This window comes from Canis lupus, chromosome 11 (assembly GCF_003254725.2).
Source record: "Canis lupus dingo isolate Sandy chromosome 11, ASM325472v2, whole genome shotgun sequence".
NCBI lineage: Eukaryota > Metazoa > Chordata > Mammalia > Carnivora > Canidae > Canis > Canis lupus.
In genome coordinates this window covers 66864691-66891715 of record NC_064253.1, presented here as the reverse complement: position 1 = coordinate 66891715, position 27025 = coordinate 66864691, and the positions used below count along the sequence as shown (strand labels likewise).

Below are 27025 nucleotides of genomic sequence, written 5' to 3'. Positions count from 1 at the left end.
TCCGCCCCAGGACTCTGGGATCATGACCTGGGCTGAAGGCAGAAGCTTAACCGACAGAGCGTCCCAGGCACCTTGAAGGCTGTGAAGTTTGCGTTGGCCACCAAAGATTTCTGTTCCTCCCGGGCACGCTGAAGTTCCATGTGGCTCTGTGACTTGCTTTGATCAGCGAAGGGGGAGGGAAGTTCCAGGACTCCCGGGCTATCGGGATTTTTCAAGCCCCCCAGGTGATTCACAAGAACAGCCAAAGTGGAAAACATTTATGCAAATAAGGGAGGAACGAGTTGGTTTCCTCACAAATGTTTAAACTAGAATCTCTGGATCGGTCCCTGCGGAGAGGGGATGCCCGCAGCGGCCCCGAACCCGGGGTTTGCAGTCGCCGGGAGTCCGCGGTGGGAGGGGAGCGCGCAGATTGGCCCTTGCAGATCGGCTCCGGCGCCGGGGCTCAGACCGGTCTCCCCGCGCGGTGAGAGATGCACCTGGGGGGCGGCAGGTGCACGGGGGGCGGGGCGGAGCTCGGAGGCCGCCGCGGGCGCCATCTGGTGGCCGACCGTGCGCATCGCAGCCGCCGCAGCCGCCGCCCGGGCATGACTCGGGAACCGCGCGCGTCCCGGGAGGCGAGAGGCGGGGAGGGGGGGGGGCGGGGAGGCGCTGCCGAGTCGGGGCGCAGAGGCCATGGCCACTTTGGGGGGCCTGTTGCAGATGGGCTGGGGCCCGCGGGGACTTGCTCAGATTCTCTGCGGGCCGGAGACGCCAGGAGGCGTGAGGCTACAGAAGGCCTAAGAGGGGAGCCTGGTGCTGATGCTGTTTAGAACCGGGGCACCTGCAGGAGTCGCAGAGTTCAGAATAAGCACCTGCGGGGGCCCTGTGCTGGGAGAACGTGCAGCCAGTGGGGGATTGGTTCGCCGCAGCCCGCACGTTTGTTAGAGTAGCCCCCCAAGGTTTGGGGGGAACCAGGGGCCTTCCACAACCCATCTAGCTAAGCCTAGAATGCGGACCCCAGAACCAGGATCTGGCTGGAATGAGTGGATTAGTTTGCAGTCTTCACTTCCAGCCAGCTGAGTCCAGCGCCTTTAGGAGCTGAGGGGGTGCCGACCGTTGGTGCCCAGGGCCGGCCCTCCCACCCCCCACTGGGGCCTGTGCACCCCGCGCGCGGCCAGGGCACCAGCTCTGGCTTCCACTCGCGGGCATTTCCCGCTGCACGTTGGAAGTGAAGATCTCGTTCATACCATCCGAGGTTTCTATGTGAAAATGCCCAGAAGTTATTTCCTATTTTTAATAGAAGTTGTCTCCAGGTGTGATTGTCAATCGACTGCACGGATTTCAAGTGTAACATCTGGTGGTTTTACGCAGCTGTGCCTGTGAAACGGCCTCCACAGGCAGGGTAGGGGTACATGCCCTCAGCCCCGGAGCGCTCTTGCAATCTCTCCCGCCCACAGGTGCCCACAGGTGCCCCAGGTGCCCCGGTCCCGCGCAACTATGGAGCCAAGGTCTGTCTCCAGAGTTGGCATTTTCTAGAGAGTTCTATGGATGCTGTCATCAGTGTGTACTCTTTTCTTGTTCTGGCTGCTGGCAGCCGGCCCCATTCCGATGAAACCCGTTCACGTTGTGCTCGTGGACAGTCCGGTCCCTTTTCCTGAATAGTGTCTCTATGGGACGAGCATACCCACAGTCTCACCCACTCGGCCGTTGGCGGGCACTTGGCTATTACAGATTACTCGTGATGAACATTCGTGTGCGAGTCTGTTCATGGACACCCTCCTTTTGGGCCGCACCCCGAGCGTGGGCCATGGCCTATGTTTAATTTTTAAAGAAGTGGATGGACTTTTCCAGAGGGGCCGCATCATTCTGCGCTTCCACCCGCAGTGGGTAAGACTTACACTTCCTCCGGGTCCTCACCAACACTTGGCATTTTAAATAGGAAGAATTATAATGTGTTGCACAGAACCCCAAGCTCCCCAACAGTTAGTTCTCCAGCATCCAGGCAAAACACTCAAGTGCCCGTGGAAATGGAACCAGTAGCCAACCAGAGGGTTAGTGGGAATACTAAGCACAGCTGCAACTTTTTTACCAAACTCTTTCCTCTGCCCTTAAATATCCCTGACTGTCCCCCTCCCGGGAGGCAGAGTTTGCTTGAGGTGCTCTCTCCCCTGTCCCTCGCGTCGCTTTCTTTCTATAAAATAAAAGTTAAGGGCAGCCCTGGTGGCGCAGCGGTTTAGCGCCGCCTGCAGCCTGGGGTGTGATCCTGGAGACCCGGGATCGAGTCCCACGTTGGGCTCCCTGCATGGAGCCTGCTTCTCCCTCTGCCTGTGTCTCTGCCTCTCTCTCTCTCTCTGTCTCTCATGATTAAATAAATAAATAAATCTTTAAAAAATAAAATAAAATTTAAAAAATCTTTAAAAGAAAAATAAGAGAAGAGGTTAATAAGAAGCCATTTGGGGGGATCCCTGGGTGGCGCAGCTGTTTAGCGCCTGCCTTTGGCCCAGGGCGCGATCTTGGACACCCGGGATCGAATCCCACGTCGGGCTCCCGGTGCATGGAGCCTGCTTCTCCCTCTGCCTATGTCTCTGCCTCTCTCTGTCTCTCTCTCTCTCTCTCTCTCTCTCTCTCTCTCTCTCTCTCTCTCTCTGTGACTATCATAAATAAATAAAAATTAAAAAAACAGAAGCCATTTGGTTCAATTGGTGAAGACCCGACTTTCAGGGAGGAATGAATTCGTGCTCACAGAGGTACTCTGAGCTCCTTTAGTTGTTGCTCTAGCTTTTGGTATCTTTGCATAAAACCAGCCACGCTCTAGTTGAAAAAAGGGAAATGACAACTCAGTGTCCACATGCAGCTCTTTGGCTGAGTTCTCCAGGACTGGGCAATCTCCCCTCACCCCCAACTGCTTGATAATAATATTCATTAGATTCTGGAGGAAAATAGCCAATAATGGATCCATAAACTCTACTACCTTTGCATTAGTTTTATTTGGTAAAAGGGAGATATTTGGAAATTGGGCCTTTAAGATTTTGTTTGCACCTTATTTGTGTATTTGTGTGTGGTCCATGTACGTTGTAAATGTGGGATATCCTCTCTAACCTTGGGTGTTATTGCTAAAGTTAGTTTGTAAAAGAGCTCTAGGTACTTGGTTTAAAGATGAGGCTTGCAAGAATTAGCCATTCTAAAACTGAAAGATAGAACTAACCCAAATGTTTTTCAAGTTCATGTAATTTAGAAAAATGTGCAAAGAACTTTGGTTTAATTAAAATGGACATGTCTTTGGATCTGTCAGCATTTTTTAAAGGATTTTATTTATTTGAGAGAGCGCGTGAGACAGTGAGAGAGCGCCCAGGAGCAGAGGGGAGTGGCAGAGGCAGAGACAGGGACAGAGGGAGAAGCAGGCTCCTCGCTGAACCTGATCCGGGAGCCCGAGGCGGGACTCGATCCGGAACTCCAGGATCACGCCCTGAGCCCAGGCAGCTCCTTAAAATAAATCTTTAAAAAAACTAAAAAAAAAAAATTTCATCTTTTTGGAATGAAATTTTAACTTCAGTAGTACACCAGTATAAGATGGGAATTTGGTTTTTCTCTGTTAAAATGATTGAGCTTTCTTAGCTCATTGGTCTAGTTGTAGTAAGAAACTGTAAACAAAGTCTTTCTTTATCTTTAATCTACCTGGGAAAATAGTTTCTGTGTGTTGTCTTTATCAGGTCTTGGATAAATTAAAGTTGAATCTTATGTTAAAAAAGCTAGGTTTTGCTAACAGTGATGCAACCCCTCTGAATTTGCCTTTAGAATCTCTTATTGCCTTCTTGGCTAAACAGATAATTAAGTTGGAAAGTTTTGTAAAGATCTGTAATCCTATTTAATCCTATGTGTTTTAAAACCTTCTGATAAGAGACACCTGGATGGCTCAGTGGTTGAGCATCTGCCTTCAGCTCAGGTCATGAACCCAGGGTTCTGGGATCAAGTCCTACCTCGGTCTCCTTGCAGGAAGCCTGCTTCTCCCTCTGCCTGTGTCTCTAATTAATAAGTAAATCTTAAAAAAAAAACAAACAAACAACTTTCTGTTAATTCTGACAAACTTCCCAAAATTCAGCTTCTAAAGGAAATCTTTTAAACCAGTTGGGCTTGTTTACTTGGTATGTCAAGTTACATGGGAAGGATTGTCAAATAAGTGATGATAAACCTTCTTACGTTATGTGGTGTGGGTGAATGGCTACAACTGCTCCAGAAATCATATAAAATCCCTAATATTTTGATATCCTGATAGTGTGATCACTTGTAATTTTAATTATTGAAATGTTGTGTGTCACAGAAATAACTAAATTTCCTGTCAACTGCGTTAAAATGAATTTTCATCAGATCTCCAACCATGGCCATTTCTGAGTCTCTTGTCATTTATTTACAGTCACTATTTTACTCTGGTGCTCCTGCAATTGTTTCAACTTCAAGGAGATTCATGGAAAATACTTTTGACACATACAGGTTTCTGATACCTTTAAGATCCCCAAATTAAGAATTTTCAGAATTAAAAAAAAGAATTTTCAGAATTAATGGGAAAATTGCATTCAAACAGAACAAGAATTAACATGGGGCTGAACGTATTGAGGCAAATGATATTGTTGCTTCTCTGGTATTTGTTTTTCCATATTAAGAAGTTATAGAAACCTGGAAAAAATTGCTTTGTAAACAAATATGAAACATTTGTCTTTTTCTCCCTGTCTGCTCTCAGATTTCAGAAACTCTCAGTGAATATTATTATATTTTCATGGCAGTGTATTTATTTGCATAAGTTAAGTAAGAATCTGTTCCTCTTATGACAGGATATACTTAGAAATATTGGTTATATTAACAGGGCTTTGGCTGGAATGTCCTATTTGAGGGAGACCTGCATAGACTCAAATATGACCAGACAACTTTAAGAAACTAAGGTTGACCTTATTTATTTATTTTTTTTTAAGGTTGACCTTATTTGGGAAAATTGGGAAAGCTGATCTTGCTTACAGGGTTCCCAGCAGCCTTACCAGGTGAGTTAATTTGGCTTCTTCCTGGCAGGTAGAAGAACCTGAGAGAGGAATCGTCCAAATCTATAGATATTGCAAGTGAAGTCTGATGACAAGTATTTGGCTTGGCTTATTAGCCTGGAGAGGCTGTAAAAGTTCAATCTGAAATCCCTTATGAAAAATTCCAGCCAAGCAGGTTAAAAAAAAACAAACAAACCAAATCCATGTGGCCAATCACTATTCTCCCTGCACTTAGAGAAATAAGCCAAGTTTGTTAGAACTGGACTTCTCCTTTTTTCTTTTTTCTTTTTAACCCAATCTTAATTTGGCTGCCCTTGGTGGATATGAGGGTGATTTTTAGAGAAATCATGTTTCAGTTGCATATCTTTTTGGATGTTAGACTATAGTTCTGATAAACTATATTGAGTTTGTTGTTTGCCTATGAACTTGGGCTGGATCCCGAATTCTTCTGGTTTCCTTAAATATCTGGCTATGACTCTACAAACTACGGTATCCAGACTTCTCCCATTTTGTTAACTTGGAATCTTTGAACTAAAACTCCTCTTTCCCCTGAAGCTCTGCAGAATGAAGCTTACAGAGACTCCAAAATCCTCTATAATGGCTTCAGTACCAGACCTAGATCTGAATATCATCCCAAATATTCCTCAAAAGAGCTACAAACTAAGGAGTAGGGATTTGGACTTCATACTGGCACTAAAGCTAGCTAAAAATATTACAGCTGTAAAATATTATAGCTGTAAAACTGTAAATATTACAAAGTATAATCCTTATCACAGAAAATCTTATGGAAGAAATAATTTGCCATATTCCCCCAAAGCCTCTATTATCGGTGAGATGCCACTCTTCAGTGGGTCCAGAAATATATTGTAGGTCATGATCGTCAGAGAACTACTCAAAAATAGTCCAACAATTGTGACATTTGTACTAAAAATCAGACTGGGTCTCTACCATTCTTCAAAGGTATACAATTTCAAACTGAAGCTCAAGACTGGTAGTTTTGTTTTGTTTTGTTTTTAGATTTTATTTTTTAAGTAATCTCTACATCCAACATGGAGCTTGAATTTACAACCCCAAGATCAAGAATTGCAGCCTCTGCCAACCAAGCCAGCCAGGGGCCCCAACTGGTGGGTAGATTTTAACTGCACATTGATATTCCCCTCAGATGTGCCCTTACACTGCCTGAATCCTGGGGACTTGGTGTTTGTTATTAAAGATCTGGAAAAGCATCCTGCAGGACTAACTCCAGTCTCTGTGGACAGGATCTTATGAGGACCTATTGGCTACCCACTCCAGTGAAACTAAAGGGAATTAAGCTGGTTCCACAGAATCCGTAGGGAAGAGCTCAGCTTGGACTGGCAAGTCTCTGACAGACCTAAAGCTACTATTCAGGAGAGCTGGTCACAAGAGATTGAAGAATATTTCTGAATGAGTGCAGAAAGATGCCATTCTTCTGCCCTCAATCTTTGCCCCATCTCAGCAGGACATGACGAGACTGGTCACCATTTCACCATTTCAACTCCCTCGAGGAGGAGGAATGATCAAAAGACAGTGGGGATTGAAATCAGTCACCAAGGGATTAACAGGGCTAGGAGTTGTGGCAACCTTTGACCTAGACCTTATTTGGTTTGTCTTTAAATATCCCTAACTCCCCTCTTTCAGGGAGGTGGGTTGGAGGCTTTGTTCTCTGGACTCCTAGTTGGGCTGCCTCTAGAATAAACCTCTTCCTCGCTGTACACTTGATGTCTTGGATTGGCTTTGCTGCATGTAGGGCAAATGAACTTGGGTTCAATTACGAAAAAACTGTAAACTGTAATATTGGGATGTAAACAGCTTAAAACGTTGCTGCTTCATCACCGAAAAGGAACATAATTGCTTGGTGTTCAGTAAGACTGTGATGCTTTTCTTAGAATATCAAAGATGCGTCTCCCTTTTGTTGATGATTCTGAAGTTCTACCAATTGTATTTGGGATATAATTCAAGCTTTTCCCACAGATTAAAAATGTGGCATTTTTAAAATATAAGTTTTCCCTGAACATCTGCCCCAAACCTGTTATTTTGATATATTCCATGAAGATTTGGGTATTGCAAACTAAAAGACTGGGAGCATTCCAAAGGCTATGACTTTATTTCTGGTTTTCCCTCAAGGCACATAGTGGGCTCACTCTCTCCACTCACCCACCCACCCCTGTCCCACAGAAGTCTTTTTTTTTTTTTTTAATATTTATTTTAGAGCAAGCATGAGTGGGACGGGCAGAGGGAGAAGGCGAGAGAATCTCAAACAGACTCTGCACTAAGTGTGGAGCCCAATGTGAGGCTCAGTATTGTGACCCTCAGATCACAACCTGAGCCAAAAACAAGAGTGAGCCCTCTGACTGTGCCACCCAGGCACTCCTGCCCCCTCACATATCTTGGAGTTGGGTGTGACCATGTGGCTCGTTTGGCTAATAATGGAAGTAACGTGTGTCATTCTCTGGCAGGAGTTTTGAGAGCCAGCATGCATTTTATCTTCCTCTTCCTTTGCCATTTTGCCAGTATCCAATGGTTACCTGGTCCCAGAGGATGGTGACCCAAGGCACAAGGTCCCCAACTTGTGATGTGTGGTTTAGTTTGACAAAGAAATTTTTTTAAAGATTTTATTTATTCATGAGAGACACACAGAGAGGCAGAGACACAGGCAGAGGGAGAAGCAGGCTCCCTGTGGGGAGTCTGATACGGGACTTGATCCCAGGACCCCTGGGTCATGCCCTGGGCTGAAGGCAGGTGCTCAACCACTGAGCCACTCAGGTGCCCTGAGAAAGAAATCTTGGTGCTGAGATACTGGAATTTGAAGGTTGTCATGGAGTACATGGAGTTCATTTTGGACATTCAGGCTTTGGTAGGAAAGCAAAATTCCTTTAGGTTTTCAAGTATATTGCCATAGAGTTATACCTCATGTTCTCATGTATCTTATAATCTTATCTAATTATGTTATTAGATAGGTTGCCTTTCTTATTCTCATTTTTACTCCAATGTTGTCTGAATCAATGTACAATGAACAAATCTTTTTTTTTTCTTCCTCTTAAATTTTAAAAAGAAAGGAGGAGTTTTAGTCAAGCCTAAACAGCTTCCCAGAATACACAATCTTTACAAAGAGAAGGCTCCAGGGAAGGGACGTTTGGTATAGGGCTTTAGATCTTTTTTACGTAAAGAGTTACAAATCATCATGACAAAGCACATTCCAGAAAGTTACAGGATTTAGCTTATGTTTTTGGTATGTGCAAGGCTGTATGACTTCAATCTTATGGTTTTTCTTTTGTTTATTTTTTTGCTTAGAATAGTCCTTTTTGGTTAATATTATTATATTATTTTTTTAACCAAACAGATGTATAATGGGTGCTCAGGACAGAAATAGAGCCCTTGCTGTGGGGTTTTGCAGTCATTTTGACCTTGGTATAGTTTCCCTGGGAGCCCAGGAGTGAGGCCCACAAATGTTCAAAGGTGAAATTTTCCTTTGTAATTTCCCTCTTTTGATCAGTAATCTTCCCTCAGCACTGATGTCAACTTTGTTTTTATGTCCCTCAGTGCCAGGGTGACTTGATCATCTTTCTGGGATCCATTAAGCCCCTGTTGCTAGGTATGTTACTAAGTATGCTGGGTTTTTTTTTTTTTTTGCTTTTTTTTTGTTTTGTTTTTGTTTTTGTTTTTACCTAGGGTTCCTCTTTAGGGGGAAACTTATTGTAATATAAATGGTAGAAAGCTTAAAAGTGATATATGTTCTCTATTAAGTCCCGTTGATGAGCAAACATAATATGCATGCTTGGTGTAGGTTGTCTGTTTTTGCATTTGATGGGGCATTTGTAAAAGTTACATGGACAGTAAAATAATTCCAGTCCTCCTGAAGGAACCAGTGCAACATTGGAACAAATTTGAACAGATGAGTAAAACTCAAAGAATCCTTGACAAAAGGGCAAGGAAATTTATGATTATTCATGAGGAAAGATGGAGCATGCACACTGAGCAAACATATATAATATACATTTCCATGTTTACTTTTGGGGTGGAAATTTAACATCAGAAGAAGGCAACGATTCAGTCTCTGATGTCAGGAGATTATTTTAGGACAAGAAGGGGCTATGGGCATTCTCTGAAAGCTGGTATAATCTGAAAGGGGTCTTGGGCTCCTTATGTCGAGGAAGGAATGCAGGGTCTTGCTTATTCCCAGGCTGGAACCCAATCCATTGACCTTGAGTCCAGGCTTCTGCAGAGACAGCTAGAGAGTTTGTTAGGGGCTCTGAAAAGATACAATAGTTAATTAGGGGGAAATCGTTTTTCAGAGAACCACCTTTAAATTTCCTGCCAGTTCTAACTTGATTAACTCTGTGGGTCACGATTTCAGTAACACCCCCCTCCCCCCATCACGGCACTGAGTTATGCTCATTCCTCAAGCTTGAGGAATTGAGATGATAACAATTCTGGCTATTCTTCATCTCCTTAGGCGAGGTAGGTTTTGGCTAAAGAGCAGTTTTTGTAAATCTTAGCTATAACATGCCTACATGCAGGGCTAAGCAGAAGTTTCTAATCTTGGGCCGCAGCAGCAAAGGAAATAGAAGGAACATGGAACCCAACATGCTAAGTTTTTTCCCATTATACTTCCCCATTTTCAATCCTTCATTCTATTTCTATGGAACATGGGTGGAGGTCAATCTTCTGTAACCGCTATAAGCTGATTTAGGGCACAGTAGGGGCTTTGGAATGGAAGGATTTGACAGGGTGTAGGATATAAGTTTTGGTCCCTTGTGCTATGGTGGGGGGGTTGTCAGAGGTGGTTCCTTATCTGAGAATTTGGATATTTTTCTTCACAGCTTGGCACTATAGGACATCGTTAACTTTATCCCCAAGTATATTCTAAGGAATAGCAGCAACAGTATGGTCAAGCCCAATTTTGCCATTTTCCCTAAAATTAATGTGATGCGGGTAGATATCTAAGAATAGATCAGTAGATTAGTCTCAGCCACCTTGAAAGGAAAAGGGGTGTGGTGGTCGAGGGTATGGGTTCTTATTTCCAAGGAGGAGTTAATATAGGTGCGGTAAGTGGTGTTAGCCATCGTGTAGACTCTGCCTTGTTTAGCAAGCAATCAGCTGATTACTAAGAGGCATTTCTATGGGAATAACACATATTAATCATTGGAGCAGATTATAAGCCCTGTGTCTGAGTCTCCAGAGCTGCAAGTGAGAAGGTCTCCGGATGTCAGGCACAAAGCATCCCCAGATGGAGTGGGAGCAGGCAGGGGCAACCTGATGGATTTTTCTGGTTTGGAGGTCAAAGGTCTCTGGTGATGCTTTTGAGTGGCCCTAGAGCAATAGGCACAGAGATTGTCTCTACATGAGCTAGTGTGGCAATTTGTCTGAAGTTTATCTCAAATTGTCCAGCTTCTGCTGGCAGAGCTTCAGGAAAAAGGTTTAGTTCTTTTGTAGTAGGTTTAGTTCTTAATGATTTTAAAATGAGAGAATGGGAGAAGATTGGAATCCTCAGTTTGGAGAGTCTTAGCCAGATATTCAAAGGGACCAGAAGAATTCAGGATCCAGCCCAGTTTTGTAGGCAAACAAACACTAAAAGGCAGTTCATCAGAACTAGAATCTAACCTCCACAAAAGTATATTATTGAAATATAATCCTTCTCTCTAAAGTCACCTTCATTCCTGTCAAAGACAGCCAAATTAAGACTGATTTGTTTGAAAAACAAGTCCACTTGAATAAAGTTGGCCTAATTATTTCTTTTTTTTTTTTTTTTTTATGATAGTCACACACAGAGAGAGAGAGAGAGAGGCAGAGACACAGGCAGAAGGAGAAGCAGACTCCATGCACCGGGAGCCCAACGTGGGACTCGATCCCGGGTCTCCAGGATCGCGCCCTGGGCCAAAGGCGGGCGCCAAACCGCTGCACCACCCAGGGATCCCAGCCTAATTATTTCTATAAGCACAACAAGAATAATGATTGACCATATAGGGTTTTTTCCTTTTTTTAAAAAATCTGCTTTGCTGGAACTCTTTATAGGTAATTTCAGATCGAGCCTTTAATTGTCCTTTTAATCAAGGACAGAAGATAATGCAAATAACTTGACATCAGATTTGTCTGTGGTACCTATAGATTTGGGTGGAGTCCTCTCTTCTTGAGGTGCCAAAACATCCTGAGGTTCTCACACCTGCCAGGAAGTGACCTTCCTTACCTACCCGGTAAGGCTCCCAGGAACCCCATAGGCAAGGCAGCAGGCTGGTATTTCCATGGAGCTTCATTGGCTCCATAAAGTCAACCATAGTTCCTTAAAGCTGTCTGGTTACATCTGAGTCTACATATGTTTCTCAAGGTGACTTTCCAGTCAAAACCTTGGTAATAGAACCAGTGTTTCCAATGGTGTCCTATTACAAGGAGAACAAATTTTCATTGAACTTAGGTAAATAATATATAATTGTCACAAAAGAAAGACTACTCACTGAGAGTTTCTGAACTCTGAAGGGGTCAGGTAGGGAGAAAAGATAAATATTTCTTTATAAAGAAATGGTTTGTTTTTTGGATTTTTTTTTTTTACAAAAGAATGTTTTATCAAATTTCTGTAAGTTGTAGATATCTGAAGAGAAAAAAATCTCCTTTAAATCTGGAAGAACAAACATTAGAGAACCAGCAATGTTTCAAATGAGTCCGAAAACATATAATTATTTTCCTTAATTCACTTAGTTCCATGTTAGTCTATTTGAATGAAATTTCCCCATTAGTTCCAGAAATTCTTACCCAGTTTCATTTTATGATCTGAAGGGAATCATAAATGCATCTTTGTTGAAAATCTTGTTCATAAATCTCTTGAAGTTGAAATATATTTTGCAAGAGCATCAGAATAATGACTATAAATGACAAAAGACTCCAAAATGGACATGGTTGAAAATCTGAGAGTTCATTATAATGCAGTTGACAAGGAAATTTGGTTATTTTTGTGACCTACTACATTTCAATTAGAATTACATGTGGCGGTATTATATCAGGACATATTAAAACTTGAGGAATTCTATATAATTTCTGGAAGTTACAGCATTAACCCACACACTATAACCTGAGGTTTATATCATTTGTTTGCCAATGCTTCCCTTGTAACTTAATACACCAAACTAAGCCTCATTAGTCCAAAACTCTTTATTTGGGGATTTTAATTTCTGGGAAGTCTGTTAAAAATATGTCCTTTTAACAGAGAAAAACCAAATTCCAATCTTATATGAGTGTACTTTTAAACTTCCCTTACTGCAGTCTTAACCGGTCCTGACCATGCATAAAATTCTTTTTCAAAGATTCCCCTTCACAAACTTTCTACAACTTTCTTTTTCATTTAGACTTTGCCCTAAGTTCTCCCTCTCTAAACAACCAGTCTCATTTCAGGACAAAATTACTTTTCTTTTCCCTCAGTGAAAATGTATTCTCATTGCTTATACCTTTCTCATGTATCTGCTACATACAGAGTTGCTTCTTTATCATTTCCAGCAGTCTCCATTACACTCATGTAGAATTTTAACTCTTAGGGGTGCCTGGGTGGCTCAGTGGTTGAGCCTTTGGCTCAAGTCATAATCTTGGGGTCCTGGGATGGAGTCCCTCATCAGGCTCCCTGCAGGGGGCCTGCTTCTCCTTCTGCCTGTGTCTCTGCCTCTCTCTGTGTGTCTCATGAATAAATAAATAAAATATTTTTTTAAAAAAAGAATTTTAACTCTTAGAAACCTCAGTCTCCAGTGAAAACTAAGTAGTAACCAACTATGAACTATTACACCCTAACTCTTTAGATTTGCAAATTTATGAGTATATTCCATAATTTTAAAAATAGGTTTTTTTTTCAATAAAGTATAAGACATGCTTATTAGCAGATGCAAGTATCATTAGAGTCTCTGTAATAAGACATAAGCAGACAAACCTATGCTTAGTGATTAATGTTTCAGTATTTTATCTTATTTAGAAAAAGACTTAGATACCCAATGGCTTTAACCCAAAGATTTTGGAAGCTATTTAAAAATTTATCTGTAAACTTTTTTGTTTAAACTATTTGCTCTTAACAATTACCCATGAAAACTTCATGAGAGACAAAATCGACTCATTTTAAGCCAAATTGCAACACATGTAACATAAATTTAATAAATCCAGGCAGAACAAAGGCTGGTTATATCAGATGTTGATAACTCCAAGAATGTGTCTATTTTAATCAAACCAACCTTGAATTAGCTTTCATATGGAATATGTTGCACCTGTGTCCATGAAAAGGCAGTTTATTCCCCGCTGGTCAATCTTACCTGGGGGTCCTGTGGGGGAAACCTGAAGTGGGCAGTTTAAGTCCAGGAGAGCCAGGGGCAAATTCAGAGTTTGGACTAACATTCCTCCATCTCTGTCTCCTGTCTATTCCTCCTGCAAAAACAGATGGGCTTTTTTGTTGTTTTCTTTTTCGGGTGGCTTTTCAGCCCTCTGAAAAGTGGAGGAGCAGGTAATGGGTTGGGCATCCATTCAGGTGTTGTGCTTGTTGTGGGGGCCGAGGCTGGGGAGTAGGGAGAAGGGAGAGGTTTAGGATTTCTAGTGAGCATCTGCCTGTTTTCCTCATTATTCTATCAGGAAGAGGGTCAGGTGTCTTAGTTTTATCCATCCTTCTCTCTTTGGACCACTACTTGGGTCCCTTCCCATGAGGCATCTTTTTTTTTTTTAATAATAAATTTATTTTTTATTGGTGTTCAATTTGCCAACATACAGAATAACACCCAGTTATAGAGTAACATAAAAGTCTGAATGTGAGGACTTTCATCCCAGATCATGTGAACTTGAAAAACATTTGAATTTTTAGCTTTCTGAGTTTTAGAATGCCTAATTTTTAGAAGCACTTGCCTTTAAACCGATTAAATAGAGCTCCTTTACAAATTAGTTTTAGCAATACCACCTGAAGGTAGAGAAAATATCTCCATAACGCCTATGGACACATACACACAAATATGCAAACAAAACTTAGCCTTTGTTTCACTCATATTTGTAGAGAGATTATTAAAGACTCTAATTTCCAAATATCCCCTTTTAATTAAAACAAATCTAACCACAGGATAGCCTTATAATTTATGGATTCATTTATTTTCCACTTTCCAATCAGAACATGGCCAAATTCACTCAAAGACACCAAAAGCTGAAGCAATAAACCAACTAGATGAGGCCCAGAGTACCTGCATGATTATCAGCTCCTCCAAGAAAGCCAGAGGGCTTCACCAATTGAACCAAATGGCTTCCTAGTTTCTGGTTACTTAGTCTTATAGCTGGCTTTCTCTAATTGTTTGCATGAGAAAACTAATTCAGATATATCCAAAAAAACAAAAACAAAAACAAAAACAAAAAAACAAAACAAAACAGAACAACAACAAAAAAAAACCCAGTTGGGCCCTCTGAGACTCAGATTATCTTTAAATCTTCCCATAAAAGTAAACACTTGCAAGTATAGGCTCCATATATATCGTACATATAACCCGCTGGAGTTTTCTGTGGATGGTTATTGGTTTTGGGGGGGCTGTTTAACTTTTTTTTAAAAACTTTTTTTTGAGAGAGATAGAACATGAACAGGAGATCCAGAAAGAGAGAGAGAGAGAGAGAGAGAATCCCAAGCAGACAGGGGCACTGAGCATGGAGCCCCACTCTGGGCTTGATCTCATGACACTGTGATTACGACCTAAGCTGAAATCAAGAGTCGGACACTTAACTTACGCCCCATGGAGGGCTGTTTAGCTTTTGAATCATGGTTCCTCATTCCTTTTAGGTTCAATTTTATTTTTAGAATAAGGTTTGAAAAAGATCTAAGGATCTAAGTGTGGCAGATCAAGAAGGTCTGGCTTACAAGGGTCTCTTCCAAACTGCTGTTATAGACCTCACTGGGAGAAACTGAGTGTAAGACCATTGAAGGAACTCCGAGCACTGGGTGATCAATCCTGCGTGTGTCCCTGCATGAGCCAAGTGCTAATTACCTTATGAGATGAGAAACTCTTATGGGACCACTACACATCTTGGGAATAGCCTCAGACACTTCTGCTAGGCTTTCAGTCACCTGAAAGCTTCATTTGGCCAGAAGGAGCAAGTGTCTCTTCTCTTTGGAGCCGAATGGCTCAGTCTTCTATTTCTAGCTAAAAATTTACTCAGGCCTTATATTAATATTAGTATAATGCCAAATTAAAACAACCAACCCCTCAATCAACTCCAACCCCTCTAGGTTATTCCCACCTAGGCAATATTACTGGTAACCCTCAACAACTCAAATAAAAGGACTGTCAACTCAAATTGAGGAGATCTGGAGATCAGGAGAACTCACCAGGTATACCTGTGAGGCACTGAGAAGTTGGAGGGGCATCAAGGGGGCCTGACTGCTGAGTTCCAGACGACCCCAGGTGCTCTCAGGCAGGTGGCCCTGAGATCCTGTGGACTATGCCAAGAAATGTTGATGCAAAATGAACAAATCTTTTTAAAAATTTTTAAAGAGAAAGGAAAAGAGTTTTATTTGAGCCCAAGATAGGATGGCTGCCCAGGATACACAATCCTCACAAAGAAGAGAATGCTCCAGGGAAAGGACACTTGGTGGAGGGTTATACATGCTTTTTACACGAAGAGTCACAAAGGATCACGACCAAGAACATTCCAGAAAGTTACAGGCTTTAACTTCTGTTTTTAGTAATATGCAAGCCCGTATGGTTTTAATCTTACAGGAACAGGGAGGTTTTTGTTTTGTTTTGTGTTAGTGTAGAACACTCCTTTGGTTATTTTTAACGAAGCAGATGTACAGTATGTCCTCAGGGAAGAAATAGAGTCCTTGCCTTGAGGTTTTGCAGACTCATCTTGACCTTGGTAAAAAGGTATAGCTTCCCTGGGAGCCCTGAGGGAGAGCCCATCAATGCTAAACGGTGAAATTTTCTTTTATCAGACCTTACCAGGGATTGATATACTTTACCGGCCTTTTTAAAGAACCAGTTTCTTGTTCTGCTCAACTTTTTCTAGTCCGTTATTTTCAAATTTTATATGAAGGGAAAGGTCAAGCATGGCAGTTAATGTCATGAACTCAGAACCAGACGGCCTAGGTTTGAATTCCTCATCAAAGTCTACGTGTGTGACCTTGAACAAGTTTTTTTTATCCTCTCCAGGCTCCTTTCCTCATTTGTCAAATAGGTAAGTAAGTACCTACCTCAGCTGGTTTTTGTAAGGATTACTGCGTGTAAAACAGTGCCCAATGCTTGTATATGTTCAATGGTATTATTTTTGTTCTTCCCCAAATATTGAAATTAACATTTGGTTCACTATAATGTTTCTTTTTGGTCCTGAAAATATAAAAGACACTTAAACCTAACCTATGCTCTCCAATTTGTGTCACGTTATGGGTTGGTGTTTTTTTTTTTTTTTTTGTATAAAATTCCATTTTTGTAGATTACTTTTACTTACATTAAATATCTGGATCAAATGGGAAGTCAAGATAAACTCAATTAGTAACTTTTCTTCTGTTTCCAATCGATCAGAAAAGAATCTTGAAGTTTTAGTAGCCCAATGTCCTGTTTCACATACTCCACAAGATGCATGTCCTGTGTACTTTACTACAGTGCTGTTATATTGCTGCAAGTTTTATTTTTGCCCCTTGATAATACCTATTTTCAGCAATCATGCTAAAATTTTCATTTGTGTTTTGGCGGGGTTTTTTTTTGTTGTTTTTTGTTTTGTTTTGCTTTTACAGGTGACTAAGTGTAGGTTCACTGCAGTATTTCCTAAAATGCAAGTAATTATAAAACTCCTTGAATTGCAGCGCCCTCTCCTTGTGCTGCCCTCTGGGGGGCAGGCCGGCAGTCAGCCCAGATGCTGACCTGCCCTCCGCCGTCACTCTGCCAGAAAGGTAGCGGTGCTCTGCTGCCAGCTGTAAGGTGTGCCTTGGTGGGATGTAGGTGCGCGGGCGTATGGGGTCCTCTTCTCTTCTGCCCAGGGGAGAGGTCATTTTGGAGTGATGGCTGTCCCTACTGGGGCTGCTTGCAGGATGTGTTGGTGCAGGAGCTACTTTGGAGGGACCCCTACAGCGTGGGGTGAGGTGGGTTGGGTTGGATGATGGGGCCCATCCTCAGGAGAAAGTGAGAGTGGGGTACGTGGTGTCAACTGTTTGCAGTGGTTCCCACGGGTGTCAGCTTATCTAGCCTGGCAGTGGGGGTGGGTGGGAAAAATGGTCCCCACCAGCTCTTTTAGCCTTAAGGAGGTCTCCCAGCCCCACCAGTGTTAGATTAGCAAAGCTCCTTCCCCTATACACCAGATGCTCTTTAAACTGCTGCATTGCTCTGTCTCTGCTGGATTATTCTGGCTCTTTAAAGGGGAAGACTCGGTTTCCTCTTGCCCTCTGGTTCTCCCAGAGCTAAGCCTGTAAACCAAATGAGGCTGTCCACCTGATGTACAACAAGGAAAGAAAAATGGACACTAAGTGTTTACAGTGAAGATAGGCTTTTTATTGGTGCGGCACCACCCAGGAGGATGGGAAGTTAAAGCTCAAAGTCCCAAACTCCACCCCCTGGCTTACAAACAGGAGGCTTTTAAAGGGTGAAAATTCAAAATAGGGGTCTCAAGGGCTGGAGTCAGGCTGATTCTTTTCTTGATCATCTTGTCCCTTCTGGCAATTTCAGTCCCATCTGGCTTTGGTGTGGTTGGAGTCAGGTGGTCATTCGGCTCCAGGGGCCTGGTACCATACGACATTCTCAGCCGACTGCAGGAGTGAGGTCCCCTCCAACCTACAATGGCAGAAGTTCTATATCCTGTGACTAAGCTGCAAAGCTTTTTCTTGTAAACACAGCACATCACAGTTCTTAGGCAGAACAGCATCCCACAGCCTATTTGGGAGGCAACTTTATTACTATTAAAGCCCTAAAATGGCCTCAGGAAGTAAGGGCTACTGACTTTGGTCACAGGCAGCTAGGAGCCCTAGGTCTGCATTGTGGGGTCCACATGGGGTTTGCATCCTGGTTTCGTTACCCAGCCCCTTGTCTGATCATTCCTCAGTAGGGAGGGGTAAGGGCTAAGGACCAGTCTAGCTCCTTTCTGTTGAAGAGGGGCGAAGGTCGGGATTGACGGAAAGAGATGGTTTTGCTCCTAACGGTAAGCCCATGTGGGGTCTGGCCTAACTTCAGTGCTTATTCCTGCTTTCTCCGAATTTCATGAGTAGGTAAACCACAAAAAGAGTAGCCAAGATAAGCTAATTTTGTTTGATTCCCAGAGTACTGATGGAATTCCTCAAGGAATCCAAGACAACTAGAACACCAGCCCCCTTTTGCTCCAGGGACCTCAGCACTAATTTGTTGCAGCAAATGGCTTGTTCTCTACTCTTGTCTTGGGGGTGGGGGGCGGGGCACGGGGCGTGTATCCATTTCAGCTGAAGAGTTAATGTACATGCAGCAGGAAGAGTTAATTATCTTGCATAGGCCTTGTTCTGCCAAAATAGAACCCAAGGCCATTCTATTGTCCAGTGCTACCCAGGCCAAGGAGTCCAGTGGTTTTTGTTGAGCTGCTACTGAGCAATTCCATTGGCCAGAGTCCCTAAGGTGATAAAAAGATTTTTTTTTTGATCATGTGTTCATGGGCCCTTATTCCCCACCAGGGTAAAAATGTTCTCCCAAAGGATTATCAAAATTTATCCTCTTAACTAGACAAGTGATCCCCATCTGGTATAGATTCCCTTGTAGTTCAATAAGTTTAGTCACCAGACTCTTAGTTTCACTGGATCTGAAAGAAAGGTAACCAAATTCCCTAATAAGCAGATCCCTCTTATTTTTCAATTCTTAAGAGCTTAATAAGCCCAGGCTTTGGTTAGAAGTGATAGAAAGCACCTATATTCTGACCAAGATTTTTTTTTTTTCCCCCTCAGACAACATGACAGATCAACATTATTCCCTCACGGCCAGAGTTTAATTGTTCTGGACTCTACTATAAGAAGAGTGTTTCCTTTCTCATGAACCAGTCTGGAGAATAAGTCAGCATTTCCTGTCAGGAGGCGGTCCCGTAGGTGAGCTCTCAAAGTTAGGCCTGCATAGTACATGCAGTCAGGTAATAAGAGGCATTTCTATGGAAACCAAATACATGCGAATGGTTGGACCAGATTATAAATCCAGTGTCTGAGTTTCAAGTGCTGACAGCGAGAAGAGCTCTAGATGTCAGGCTTGCTGCATCTTCAGATGGAATGAGGGCAGATGGTGGTCCTCTGAGAGTGTGGATGCACCTGGTGGTCTGAGTGGCCCCAACAGCAACAGGCCCGAAGACTGTCCAAACATGGGCTGTTGTGGCAAGCTCTCTGAAGTTTACCTGAAACAGTCCAGTTTCAGTTTGCAGTGTTTCAGGGAAAAGAGCAGGGTTAGTCCAAGTAAAAGAATGGGAGAAAATGAGAAGCTGTAGTTTGGAGAGTCACAATCAAATGCTCAAGGAAACCAGAAGAATTCAGGATCCCACCCAGGTTTATAGGCACACCTTCAAAGGCAATCAGAATTAGGATTTAACATCCACAAAGATAGGTTATTAAAATAGGATTTATAAAGTTACCCTCATTTGCTAAGATAGCCAAATGAAGACTAATTTGTCGGCACAATAAGTCCAGTTTTAACAAATTTGGCCTAATTAAGTTGCAGTAGGAATAATGAATCGACCATATAAGCTTTTAAAAAAAAAATTTTTTTTATTCATGAGAGCCACAGAGAGAGAGAGAGACAGAGAGAGAGAGAGAGAGAGAGTGAGAGAGAGAGAGAGGGAGGGGCAGAGACACAGAAGAAGAAGCAGGCTCCATGCTGGGAGCCCGATGTGGGACTCGATCCTGGGACTCCAGGATCACGCCCTGGGCCAAAGGCAGGTGCTAAAACCACTGGGCCACCCAGGGATCCCCGACTATATAAGCTTTTTAAAGTCTGCTTTGCTGGAACTTTTTGCAAGGAATTTTGGACTGAATTTTTAATAGCCTCTCAAGAGCAGAGGCCAAGCCAAATACTTGCCCCTCAGCTTTTACCTATAATCTCTATAGATCAGGGTTATTTTGTCTCTTCTCAAGGTCTCCTAAGTATCCTGAGGGTTCTGAGCCTGAGGAAAGGACTTTTTATTCACATGGTTAGACTCCCAGGAGCCCTATAAGCAAGGTGGCAGGCTGATATTTACTTCCAAGGAGCTTCATTGGTTCCATAAAGCTGTCTGGTCACATCTGAGTCTATGCCTGTCTCTCTCAAAGATGACCTTCCAGTCAAAGCCTTGGTAAAATAACCGATGTTTCCAATGGTGTCCTGTTGTGAGAACAGATTCTTATTGAATTTGTGCAAATAACCAATTGCCCTGAAAGAACACTCAGTGAGAGTTTTCCAATTCTGGAGGGGTCAGGTAGGGAGAAAGATTTCATATTTGTTTACAAAGGATTATTTTACTAAATTTGTGAAGACCTAGAGAGCTTGAGAAAAAGCTTCCTTAAATCTAGAAGAGCAAACAATAGAAAGAGTAAGGTTTTAAACAAGAGTCCTAAAACCTATCATCTTCCTCAACTTGTTCAGCTCCATGCTCATTCTTGTTCTGTTTAAATGCAGTTTTCCCAGTAGTTCTGGAAATTCTTAGTTTTAGGATCTTAAAAGGTATCAGAAACCTGTATGTGTCAAAAGTCCTTTCCAGGAATCTCCTTGAAGCTGAAACATAGTCGTGAGAGGATCAGAGTAAAACAGTGACTATACAGAAGGCTCAGCTGGTCATGGTTCAAGCACCAGGGAGGGTTCAAAATGCAGTTGACAAGGAAATGTGGTTATTTCTGTGACCTAAGGCACTTCAATTAGAATTACAGCTGAGGATCTTAGACCAAGACCTGTCAAAACTTTAGGGATTTTATATAATTTCTGGAACAGTTCTAGCATTCACCATATAACCTAACCTAAGAAGGTTTATTATCGCTTATTTGACAATGCCTCCCATGGAATTTGACATACCAAATAAGCCTAATTACTTAAGACTTCATTCCAAAGTTGAATTTTGAGAAGTTTGTCAAATTTAAGATTCAATTTAAGTAATCCAAGACCTATAAAGACAAAACATAGGAACTTTTTCTGAGCACTTAAAAACCTTTGTTGATAAGAACTTTATTGTTTTAACAGAATAACCAAATTCTAGTTTTCTAACTATTGTAGAAATAGAATGAATTAAAATTCATTCAGTTCAATCTTCTGGATAACTCAATTCTTTTCTAAAGCCTGCCTTTTCCAAAAACTTTCCATAACTTTTTTACATTTAGATTTTGTCCTAAATATCTTTAACCAGTATCCTTTTAAGACAAAATTACCCTTCCCTTAAGAAAAGTATATTTCCATTCCTCATACCTTTCTTTCCAACGCTACATCTTACTTCTTTGCATACAGAGTTGCTTCCCTTATTTCCAGGAATCCTGATTATATTTGTCAGGATTCTGAATTCTTAGCAACTTTAGTTTCTAGCGAAAATTTACTAAGAATTATGAACTATTATATTAGAATTTAGATTATGAAACACACTTGCCAATTCCTAGAAACGTGTTTTTTATAGTATCTTAATAAAGCACAAATAGGTTTACTAACAGACCCAAATATCTTAGTTTCCCTGTAATAGGAAACCAAAAACAGATAAATTTATATTTAGTAGTTGACTCAGTATTGATTAAAAAATGCTAGAGTTTCAATGAATTTAACCTGGTTTATCACTAGCAAAAATGTAGTTTTAGCTTGTAAAATCTTCGGTAGCTATCTGAAAATTTTTTCCTTATTTACATCTACTTATTTTACTTGCTTGTAACTATGTTTAGATGATCCACAAGATGTTTACATTGGTTTTTCTTCTCAAGATATATATTTTTAAAAAATCAGAGAAAGACAATTCTATGATCTCACTCATGTGGAGTTTAAGTAGTAAAATAGAGGATCATAAGGAAAGGGAGGGAAAAATAAAATCAAAGACAAACCATAAGAGAGTCTTAATCACAGGAAACAAACAGGGTTGCTGGAGGGGAAGAGGGTGGGGGGATGGGGTAGCTGGGTGATGGGCATTAAGGAGGGCATGTGATGTCATGAGCATTGGATATTCTCTAAGACTGATAAATCACTAATCTCTACCTCTGAAACTGACATACTGGATTAACTTATTTCACTTCAGCAAGCATAAGTAGAATAAGTTTGAATTTTAAGGCTGATGATTCTAAAGACACGTGCATTTTAATTAAACCAATGTTGAATTAGCTTTAATATCGAATATTTCTCCAGATCACATGGACCTGAAAAATGAGCTTTTATCTTTGAGTTATGGAATGCTCAATTCTTACATACACTTGCCTTTAAACCAATTAACAGAGCTCTTTTATGAATTTTGGTAATACCCTCTGGAAGTAGAGAAAAATCTCATAACATACATGGATATACACAAACCAGATAAAAACAGACAAAACTTAGCTTTTGTTTCACTAATATTTGTGGAGAGGAGATTAAAGTCCCAGTTTCCAGATACCTGATCCCAAAAAGGGGGCAGAGGAGGAGGTAACAGGTTTTTTAGTATCTCCATACTATTGGAATAAGTTTTACATTTTTTTTTCTGAGCTGGCTTATTTTAATACTTTTTAGGAGCATAAGAGATAAGGAATGAAGTCTTGCCATTTGCAAATACATGGATGGAACTAGTGGGTATTATGCTAAGTGAAATAAGTCAAAGACCTATCATCTCACTCATATGTGGAATTTAAGAAACGAAACAGATGTATACAGGGGACAGGAGGGAAATAGGAGATGAAAATAGAGGGAGGCAAACTATAAAAGACACTCAACTCTAGGAAACAAGCTGAGGGGTGAAGGGGAGGTGAGTGGGGAGATGGGGTAACTGGGTGATGGACATTAAGGAGGGTACTTGATGGAATAAGCCATGGGTGTTCTATGCAACTGATGAATTACTAAATTCTACCCCTGAAACTAATACGGTACATGTTAACTAAATTGAATTCAATGGGGAATTAAAAGACCGAACATAGAAAAGAAAAATGAGATAAAATATCCCCTTTTATAAAACAAATCTAACAGTAAGATGGTATTATAATTTATGGATTTTTCTGGCCAGTGTTCCCCTGATTCTAGATCACACTGTGGCAATGCTGTGTTGTAAGATAATTTTTCCTTTTCATGGGTTCATAGCTAGATGTAGCCCAGTCTTGTGGTGTGCAATTCAAAGGACTATAAGGAAAAAAAAAAAAACAAAAAACAAAAAAAAAAACAAAGGACTATAAGGGACAATGGAATGAGTTCCCCATTTTTTAACAGGTGACAAAACAAAATTGGAAGCCAGAGCAACCTCTCAAAAGGCTAGTCTCTTACACAATCAGAAGTTCCCGCAAACCAAATAAACCCTGAAGGGGTTTATGACAAAGGGAAAGTTTATGTCTTCACAGAGGAGGTTACTTACCAGAAGAGGTCTTCCTGGACAAAAGCAGCCTAGTGCCTTGTTTCTTCCACAGCAAACCAGAAGCACCACAGATCATGGACACCAGTCAAGGGTGAATGCCTCAGCTTTGCCTCTGAAGCAATTGGGTCTGCATTTCAGCATTTTGCCCTAGGTCTGGAGCCAACAAACCATGAGTGGAAGTGCCTAATAGGGACAAAATCCCTTTGTGGTTGCCAAATGTGTAACGAAACCAGAGTTTTTCCACCTGTTGCACAGCCAGCCAATAAAAACTGACAAAGAGCTTTTGCAGTGACGAAAAACAGGCTGTTTATTGGGGTGATGCCACCGAGGAAAATGGGGAGTTACTGCTCAAAATCCCAAACTCCCTATGGCTTACAAGCAGGATTTTTAAGTTTTTGGAGAGAGAGAAAGAATGAATCTTAAGCAGGCTTGACACCCAGGGTGGAACCTAGCTTGAGACTCCGTTTCACCACCCTGAGATCATGATCTGAGCTGAAATCAAGAGTCAGACACTTAACCAACAGCGTCCCAGGTGCCCCACAGCAGGGTTTTTAAAGGGCGAAAAGTCAGGGTAAGGATCTCAGGGTCTTGGATCATGCCGATTAGGGATTAGGATACCTGTAATACTTCTTTTCTTGATCATCTTGTCCCTTCTGGTAACATCTGGGCTTTGGTGTGACTGTAGAGAGGTGATTGTTTGGTCTCAGGGCCCTGGCACTGCAAAACGTTCTCAGCAGGTTACATTAGTGATGTCATCTCTAGAGCACAGATGGAAGTTCTAGTTCTGTGACTACTGCTAAGCTGCAAATTGTTTTTCCCCCCTCACAGACATGGCACATTATGTGGATCTCCGGTAGAATGGCATCCCACAGACTCTTCCGAAGGCAACTTTATTTCCTGAGGCAATTTTCCAGTTTTAACAGTAGCTAAGGGCTATGTGACTCTGGTAAGGGGGAGCTAAGAACCATAGGTCTGAAACGTGGGAGGTTGTGGGGGCTTACACCACCCAGTTTTAAGCCTGCAGATTTTTTAAGTACCTGAAATTATGCCCTGCTGCTTGTAGAAACTCTGAAGTTAAGCCCCATGGGTCTGCAAAGCCCAATGTTAGAACACCTCTTCCTAGTGCAGCCCCCCCACACACACCCAAGATACTGGGTTGGGGACTGGTCCTCTTGTTTCTCTAGCTGTCCCTCTTCCACTTGTGGTTATTCTTGCCAGGGGTTTGGTTCCTAAGTGCATCTCTACACCTCCCAGCCTTTTCACTGGAGCTTCTCCTCTCTACTATTATGCTGGAAAGTCTGTTCTGCGTGTCTTCTGGTGGTTTTCAGAGTTCGTTTCACTGATGTAGCTGTTACCTGGGTGTGTCCATGGGATGGGGTGAGCTCAGGATCCTCCTACTCCAGGGTAGAGAGAACTAGGAGAATCCAAGCATAACCCTAAAGAAAGCCATCAAATCACAAAGAGAGCAAGAAAAGTAACAGAACCACAAAAACAATCATAAAATGGGGGCGCCTAGGTGGCTCAGTCAGCTAAGTGACTGACTCTTGGTTTTGGTTCAGGTCATGACTTTGGGGTCCTGAGAGAGAGCCCCACATTGGGCTCCATGCTCAGCAGGGAGTTTGCTTGAGGATTCTCCCCCCCCACCCTCCCTTTTTTCCCCTCCTGCTGCTCATAGGCACGCGCACACACACACACACACACACACACACAGGAAGAAAGAAAAAAAAAATCAATCTTAAGTAATAAAGAGGGAATAAATACACATCAAAAATTACTTTAGAGCATTTAGTCAATTTACATTTAAAGACATAGGATGTGCAGCACCCAGGTGACACAATCAATTAAGCATCTGACTCTGGATTTCTGCTCAGGTCCTGATCCCAGGGCCATGATCTCCAGCCCTGAGTTGGACTCTGTGCTCAGTGCAGAGTTTGCTTGAGATTCTCTCTCCCTCTTCCCCTCCCCGCTGCCCACTCTCTCGAAAATAGATAATACATAGGGTGACTGAATGGAAAAAAAGCAAGACCCATCTACATGATGCCTATATGAGACTTACTTCAGACCTTAAGACACATGCAGGTTGAAAGAAAAGGGATGTAAAAGCATTTACAAAGCAAAAGGAAGAAGAATGGTGGAGTAGCAATATTTATATTAGACAAAATGGACTTTAAAAAACAAAGACCATAACAATAGACCAAGAAGGATACTACATAATGATAAAGGGAACAATCCAACAAGACAAAAGGTTATAAATAACTATGCACCCAGTATGGGAACACTAAATACATAAAGAAACTATTAACAAAGAAATTCACAGTAGTAGAGGACTTTAACCCCCCACTTATGTCTACAGACAGATCATCCAGACAGAAAGTTAACAAGACAGTGGCTTTGAATGACATCAGATAGATCTGACATTCAGAATATTCCATCCAAAAAACAGTGGAATACACATCCAAGTGCACATGGAACATTCTCCAGAATAGAACACAGGTTAGGCCACAAAATAAGTCTTAATAAATTCAAGATTGAAATCCTATCATGTATACTTTCCAGTTAGAATGCTATGAAACTAGAAGTCAATCACAAGACAAAAAAATCTGGAAAGAACACAAATACACAAATGGGCTGAAACACCTGCAACTAGGCAATGAAGAAGTTTATAGCAATACAAGCCTACCTTAAGCAACAAAAACAAAAACAAAAACTCAAAACAATCTAACTATACATCTAAAGGAGCTAGAAAAATACCAAAGCCCAAAGTCAGTAAAAGGAAGAAAATAATAGAGATCAGAGCAGAAAGACTTTTAAAAAAATGAAACTGGGAGCTTGTTGAGAAAAAATTGACAAATCTTTAGCCAGACTCCTTAAGAGGACTCAGTCAGAAATAGAGGAAAAGTAACTGACAAATAGAGAATTCTAAGAATATTATGAAAAATCATGGTCAATAAAATGGAAAACCTAGAAATTCCTAGAAATATAACCTTCCAAAACTGTATCAGGAAGAAATAGGAAATTTGAACAGGCCAATGATTGGCAATGAAATTGAATAACCAAATCTCAGAAGTCCAGGACCAGATGTCTTCACAGGTGAATTCTACCAAATATTTGAGGAGTTAATATCTATTTTCAAAATACTAAAGAAAAAAAGAGGAAAGAAGGCTTCCAAATACATCATAAGAGGCCAGCATTACCCTGATACCAAAACCAGATAAAGATACTTCAAAAAAAAAAAGAGAGAGCGAGAGAGAGAGAGAGAGAACACTACAGACCTATAGCTCTGATAAACAGATGTAAAAATCTTCAACAAAGTATTAGCAAACCAAATCCAATAATTTTAAGTCATTCACCACAATCAAGTGGGATTTATTCCAGGGATTTCTTTCACTCCATGCAAGAGTGGTTCACAGCTTGCAAATCAACATGATATAGCACATTAACAAGAGAAAGAATAAAAACCATAGTCACCTCATTAGATATAGAAGAAGCATTTGACAAAATTCAACATCCCATTCATGATAAAAATTCTCAAAGTAGGTTTAGAGGGAACATACCTCAACATA

The 27025-nt window shown here is 41.5% G+C and overlaps 2 long non-coding RNA genes across 5 annotated transcripts; one reads left to right on the top strand and one right to left on the bottom strand.

Annotated features, from left to right (window-relative positions):
* Window positions 1–4947: 4947 nt before the first annotated feature.
* Window positions 4948–23486, top strand: LOC112650346 (uncharacterized). Of its 2 annotated transcripts, none has more exons than XR_007414144.1 (3): window positions 4948–5009; window positions 18904–19041; window positions 23321–23486. It is a non-coding gene; the product is annotated as an uncharacterized LOC112650346 (long non-coding RNA). The 2 variants fall into 2 exon arrangements; XR_007414143.1 differs by lacking the exon at window positions 4948–5009 and adding an exon at window positions 15825–16187.
* Window positions 8942–24235, bottom strand: LOC112650345 (uncharacterized). 3 transcript variants are annotated; one of them, XR_003130108.3, is made up of 5 exons: window positions 24081–24235; window positions 23463–23615; window positions 20175–20296; window positions 13304–13415; window positions 8942–9276 (listed from the first exon to the last, which is right to left on the bottom strand). It is a non-coding gene; the product is annotated as an uncharacterized LOC112650345 (long non-coding RNA). The 3 variants fall into 3 exon arrangements; XR_003130107.3 differs by lacking the exon at window positions 20175–20296; XR_003130109.2 differs by lacking the exons at window positions 8942–9276; window positions 13304–13415; window positions 20175–20296 and adding an exon at window positions 17473–17773.
* Window positions 24236–27025: the final 2790 nt, after the last annotated feature.